A 7,311-nucleotide genomic window follows, 5' to 3' on the forward strand; every position below is an offset into this window, starting at 1 on the left:
ATGATATGGTTGATGATGTATTAATTCTTATTAATTAGCCTCAAGTAGAAGATGGGTTATACTTCGATCTTCATGGAAGTTAGGTACTGGCCGGCCGGGGGTCTCATGCCATACCTAACTTCTACGTACGTACAGTACTTTTCTTTTCCTTTTTCTTTTCCTCCACTTGAATTAATTAGTACTTAGTGTAAAGCACACGATGGTCATCATGTGGATGAATTATATATATAATATCTATATAGGAAGTGAATTTTTTCAAGTTTTCTTTTGGTTTAATTTATATTTTACTAGCTAGCTAGCTATTACATAGTGATGAGAGAAACGTAACGTACGTGTTTTAGTTAAAATTAATTTATTGATCGTTCAAATCTTTTAATTATACATTGATCATGTAGAAGTACCATATCATGAAAGAACAATTAGTATAATGTGTGCTGAAATTTTGATACCAAACCATTGCTATATTCAGTGGCCTTTTAATTAGATGAATTTTTGTTTTTCAAAATATATTTGATCATCATCTTGAATTTGTTCGAGTACTAAATATTAAATAAGATGTTCATGTACATAAAATTCAAGTCAATGAAAATTTTACTATCAGCTCGCGCGTGTTCAAATAAAAATTAAACGAATAAGACTACTTAATTAAGTACTTCTCACTATTCACTCGAATTCGACCCGTTTATACCCTAATCACTGACTGCTTGCAATAGGTTTTTGGTTAATATATAGGAGTAATGAAATTTATTAAGAATAAGTAGGAAGTAATTTTGCACCGTTGAAACTCAATGGCCTCATGTTAAGTAATGAATACAAAAAGATTGAAATAAATAAATCCTAAAGGATAGTTCAACTGATCCGGTCTTGAGGTTGCTCTCTAATGATCACTAGTTCGAGTCTCCTTAGGGTCATTGGAGGTTTACCTGGTCATTAACTTCAAAATAGGGGTGTTCAACCAGGTACCGGACCGGGTATCCGGGCATACCTAGTCCGGAACCCAGGTTTCAAATCCGGACCAGGTTCCGGCCCGGATATACCAGGTTATGACCCGGGCCGAAATCCGGATGTTTACAACCCGCAAATCCGAGTTCCGGACTATACCCGTTTTTTTTTTTTTTTTTAAATCTTTATAGAAGTCCATATTTTAGTTTAAAAGCCTTTTTTTCTTTTAAATGCCTATATTAAAGACTTCTCAAGAAAAATCCATGTTGAAGAGCATAATTCTTCATGTAAAAGCCTAAAAGCCTATATTTATTAAAAATAATGTTAAAAATCATAATTTTTTTTATAAAAGCCTATAGTTTATGAAGATTTTTTCTAAGTCAAGTTAAAAAGCATAATACTAACATTGTCAAGAATAATAAAAGTACATAAAAATGAAAAACTAAAATGCATGCAATCCACTACATATATATTACATTATTTGAAGCCTATAGTTTATGAAGATTTTTTCTAAGTCAAGTTAAAAAGCATAATACTAACATTGTCAATAATAATAAAAGTACATAAAAATGAAAAACTAAAATGCATGCAATCCACTACATATATATTACATTATTTGTTATTTATACAATACATTACAAAATACAAAATTACAAGATATGAATTACAAAATCATTAGCATGGTCTTCCATCAATTAGAATACTTAGAAACTTCAAGTGATCTACTGACTGAAAGAGATCCTGCAAAAAATAAAAGTTTTGAATACTTAGAAAAGCTATGTAGTCTTTTAATCTCACACCAAAATTGTAATGCCAAAATTTTTATCAAGCATAAAGCATAAAGCAAAGCAGGAGTTATATAAACTAATAGAAGAGAATCGACAATGCAGCCAAGGAAAAGAGCCAATCTCTGTAAAAGCTAGAAAGTTTCTTTAAACTTAAAAGTTTATAGTCTAACCCATAAAAATACTTCTCAAACATTGTCATCAAAATAGGGAAACATCAAGCATCTGTTTATATCATAACTCATTGCTAAACCAATATGGTATGGAGGAATGGAATGGAATACTTTTACCTTTGGGAACATAGGCAGAGAATCATGGCAGATGATGCTATCTTTAGAAGACCATAGGAAGCATTATAATTTATGACATTATCATTAATTACAATTCTTGCAAGCAATAAGCAGAAATAGAAGTCAGTTCCATGTTATGTCAAAAGAGTTATAGCTTATCCTACCTTATTCACAAAGACAGACACAACAATGCAAGTAAAAGAAACAAAGGGCTATGCTCAGCTATCTAAAGCTACACACATGCTACAGACGCGATGGTGCATAACTATCAACCATTCCAAAGAAGAGATTTCTAAATATTTTCTCAACCCATCAAGCAATGTGCCTATAAATATATATTTATATATATATAAATATATTGTTGCATTACCAACAAATGATATAAATCCTGCACCACACCCTGTTCTCTGCATCAAAAGCATAGTCACAATTGAATGCATCAATTACTTTTACTACATATTGACAATCTTCTCATAAGTAATATATCTGCAGGAGCAAATGAAAGGGTCAAAAAAGGAACCTTTTGGGAAAAAACCCTTAAAACTTAAGAATCGCCAAAAGAGGAACTGATTGAAGATCCAAATCACAGCACCAACGAGAAAATTTACACTTCTCGTCAGTTGAACAAAGCCCATCATAATCTTTCAAATACCCATACATTTTAACCCATAAAAATACTCCTCAAACATTCTGATCAAAACAAACTCAAAATCAACAAACAAAGAGAAGAAAACATACCCACGGATGAAGACGACGGCACGAGGATCTAACCCATAAAAAATACTCCTTAAACATTCTCATCAGAACAAACTCAAAATCAACAAAGAGAGAGCAAAACAAACAGAGAGAAGAAAGCATACCCAAGGATGAAGAAGACGGCACGAGGATGAAGAAAACAAACAGAGAGGGTTTCGGCATCTCAGAAAAGAAAAAGAAACGGATGAGGAAATCGGGAAAATCTTTGAGGCCGACGGCGAGACAGATCGTGATCATTGGTAGGGAGTGAATAATGAAAGAGAGACACGACGGCTGCTAGGGTTTCGCGTGATAGAGAGAGAGAGAGAGGTTGGGGGAGTGATGAGTGACGAAATGAAATCGAGTCTAAGCATATTTTTTCTCTTTTATACAAACCCGGGTACCGGCTTGAATCCGGATTTCATACCTGGATCCGGGCCGGCTATATCCGGTTTTCACCATGCGGGTTTCGGCCCGGGTTTGACCCGGTCCGAAAACCGTAACTGTAACCCGGTTATCCGGTTTCCGGACAGGGCCGAAAAAGAATCCGATCCGGATGAACAGTCTTACTTCAAAATCCTATATAATTAATCGAGGTGCGCACAAGTTGACCAGGATATCTTTGGTTATCAATAGAAAAAAAAAATTTTTGAAATAATTTCATCTCTTAGCTCATATGCACGTGACTAATTTCTTTAATATGATACATAAAGCAACATGCCTAATTTCTGTACCTACTTCTTCTTTTTTTTTTGCCTCGGAAATAATGCTCAAAATTAATATAGTGATAAAAATAGAGCAATTACATAGAGGATATGGGGAGGAGTCCTGGCTGCTACAAGCTTATTAATGAGAACTTGAAATGTTTCTCAAAATTTGTATGCGCGCGCGGACAAAAGATGCAGCATTTCACTGCAATTCAGTGAAGGAAATGCATGCAAGTGGCACCCAAAAGAAGTCAAAAGACTAGCAGTACTGCCACAAGTATACAACATGACATTGCCCTTTTTGGATTAGCATGAATATCACATGCATGTGTGAATTCCAATTGGGAGCTAGATCTTCAGGATCTCTCTCCAGCTAGATCTCAATTGGCTTTTATATCTAATAATCACCGCTCACAGATGTTGAATGCCAACCATTTTGTCGTCCTTTTCCCCAATCATGTGATGTCCTGTATCGGTCAATGTCAGACTCTTGTTTGGCTTAAACGTAAAGGCTGATAATTAAGCAGAAACAAACTGTTCCGAAAATGCATGCGTCACAGTGACAAGGCCGCACGTTGCTGACAGTTGATTCTAGGTTTTAATTCCTTATTATATTGAATATTAAGGCTTATAGAAACTCCATTAATCATTCCATTTATCATTTATTTCATCTCAATATTTAAATATTATAAATATAAACATTTTTAAAAATTTTATAAAATATATTAACTCAAATCATTTTATTACTATTTATAAATTATTTCGTTACTACTCACAAATCATCTCATCTCATCTCATCTCATCTCATCTCATCTCATTCCACTATATATACAAACCAAGTCTAACACGTGAGTTAATGATTTTTAGATTATACTAGCTCAAATAAGAAAGTCATGAACTCCTATAATAAAATCTTAAGTATTGGATTTTAGGATAATCACCGATTGCGTGTGTTAGCTACAACAGCCCATGTTTTATATATAGTTAGGTATAAGACATACATTTCTTTCAGGTATATGTATTGATCTCCTTGACAATAATTTAGGTCTGATCAGCTAGCTCATCATTTAGTGATATTCTTTTATGTAACGGTCTCGGAGGTCCATAAAGTTAGCTCATTTCATCTAAAATCACTTCTCACAATACAATTATATATACTTCAAAGATTTTATAAAATATAAATTTACTTGTTCAAACTCAATATATATATATTCCTCCACTAGACATAAGAGAAAGACCTTAACAAATGAATTAAAAATTAATTCCATAAAGACTAAAAATATCTATGTCTCAAAAATACCCAAAGTAACAAAAAATAATAAATCAACTAAATAGGATTCTCTAATAAATACTTGTACCATTTGACACTTATTCCTCTACTATCGTCAAACCTCTCTAATACTTCATACTCTTGATTTCCAACTGAACTATCAAAATCATCTGAAAATATTGTGGAGATAAGTGATGGGTTATCAATAAGTCAGTAAGTAGAAAACATATACTAATATGTAAACATGAGCATTTACAGAGTTTAGAATGCAGAACAAAATATTTTTCTTTTTTTTTTAAATGCAGAATCATAACATTTCATCAAAAATATCAAAGGGAAACTTTCATAAAAATATTCTTTTCAAAAATATCATTTAGAATAACATAACTGAGTATTAGAGCACCATATCAGAACCGAGACCATGTTTAACCCTCGTGGTAAGGTTTTGCATCTGCAAATAGTCAAACAGAACTTAAATCACTTTGTCATCAAAATAGTGTGCACTCATATAGAGACCACTACTCTTACCCTTGACAGGGTCATATGCCACTATTATTACCTGTGACAGGGACATACGCCACTATTATTATACGTAACAAGGTCGTATACCACTATTATTACCCATGGTAGGGTCGTATATCACTATTATTTCCCATGGTAGGGCCGTATACCACTATTATTACCCGTAGCAGGATCGTATACCACTAGTATTACCCGTAGTAGGGTTGTATACCACTATTGTGACGCCCGCAAATTCCACTTGGGATCGGACGGACATTTGAAGCGTCGAGACATGCAACACAAGGTTACCTGCCCCCGTTCGTGACATATAAGATGCAATATTCCTAACATGCATCTAGCATTATGCAATATTCGCAGCGGATAATTTTTCTTTTTAGCAATACTATGCACCAAACCGAAATATCTCAAATACTTAAAACATACTTCATACATAATGACATACTAAACAACTGAGATCACAATATTAATCCATATGGTTGTGATCAAAAGAGTGATGGAGATTGAACTCTACAAATACAAGTAGTAATCTGAGGTAACTACTGTATTAACACCTACATCGCATCGTCGCTTAGTCGACCATTTCCAGTTGGTCGATTCCCGATTCTCCTTCAGATCCTGTAACAAAATCTACCATTCGGGGGGAATGGTAGTTGGGACTACCACAGTGAGATTTGATTACAAATCTCAGCAAGTTAACAGGAAACTTCCACACAGGTTAATGATGGTTAATGATGCATGCATGGCAGTAAAAGCATGAATGCATAATCAAATCGTAAGTAATCATAGCATAACTTGACATACAACATAACATAACTGGCATAACTTAAACTGAAACTGAAGCTTAGCATGAACGTGACTTGAAACATAACATGGACTTGAAACATAACATGAACGTGAACATGCATAATTTGAACTTGAACTTGAGCATGACATAACATAAATGTGAACTTGGAACATAACGTAAACGTGAACATAACATAACATGAACTTGGAACATATTCTTGTCTCATGGGATTACCATGATTGCGTGAACGTAAACTTGAATATAACATAACGTAAAACATGACTTGAATTTGGAATCTTATTCAATAGACTTAATCATTAACATGACCATATGGGTGCTACAGAGGTCCCCTTGAGCCCTGTGTCCCTGCCGATTACCGCATCACATCACATTTTTCTATACCAGCTGTGAGTGCGTTAATACGTACTCCACAGTTGTTGTGGCCCCACGTATTCTACGTGTCACAATTGCTGTGTCTCACGTAGTGTATGCTCCACAGTTGTTGTGGCCCCATACTTCATGCTCCACAGTTGTTGTGGCCCCATGACTTATCTGTTTGTGCCACACTTGCTGTGGACACACATAACATAATGTGTGGCACCATCGGCGTTAGTGCCTGGCGCGCTCCGGTGACCAGCTAATTAGGCCCCATTCGCAACCTGTTGACTGTACTTCGTCAACCTAGGGAATTTCACACCTATTTAGACACTCCAGCGTGAACAAAGGAGTTCCACTAGGATATTACCCCATCCTAGCGCTTAGGGTCGTGATTGACATGAATGACTTAACTGGCAGACATGACATTTCGTAACGTGACGTAACATGAACGTGACATAAAAGACAGAAATCTTGACGTAACATAACGTGACATGAACGTAGGACGACAGACATGACATACTTCGAGACATAAATGTAACAGAGAACATTTCATAACATGTCATACATGTAACATGCAACATTTCGTAACATGGCATACCATATAACAGACAACATTTCTTAACGTGGCGTAACATGTGACAATGAATATTACATGACAAGAAATACATGTAACAGATGGCATACTTAACTTAACATGACATACTTGCAATGTATAGCATGTATAGCAATACGTGACAGAATATCTTGTGTAACAGATGAATAATTCATGACAGAATAAATTCTGTGTAACAGATAAATATGTAATGACTTGGCATGGCACATATGATAACATGCATACATACAATTTAGTTCCCTTACTTATCACACATACACATTAAATTGATAGTAAGTTAAAAGC

This window comes from Juglans regia, chromosome 11 (assembly GCF_001411555.2).
Source record: "Juglans regia cultivar Chandler chromosome 11, Walnut 2.0, whole genome shotgun sequence".
NCBI lineage: Eukaryota > Viridiplantae > Streptophyta > Magnoliopsida > Fagales > Juglandaceae > Juglans > Juglans regia.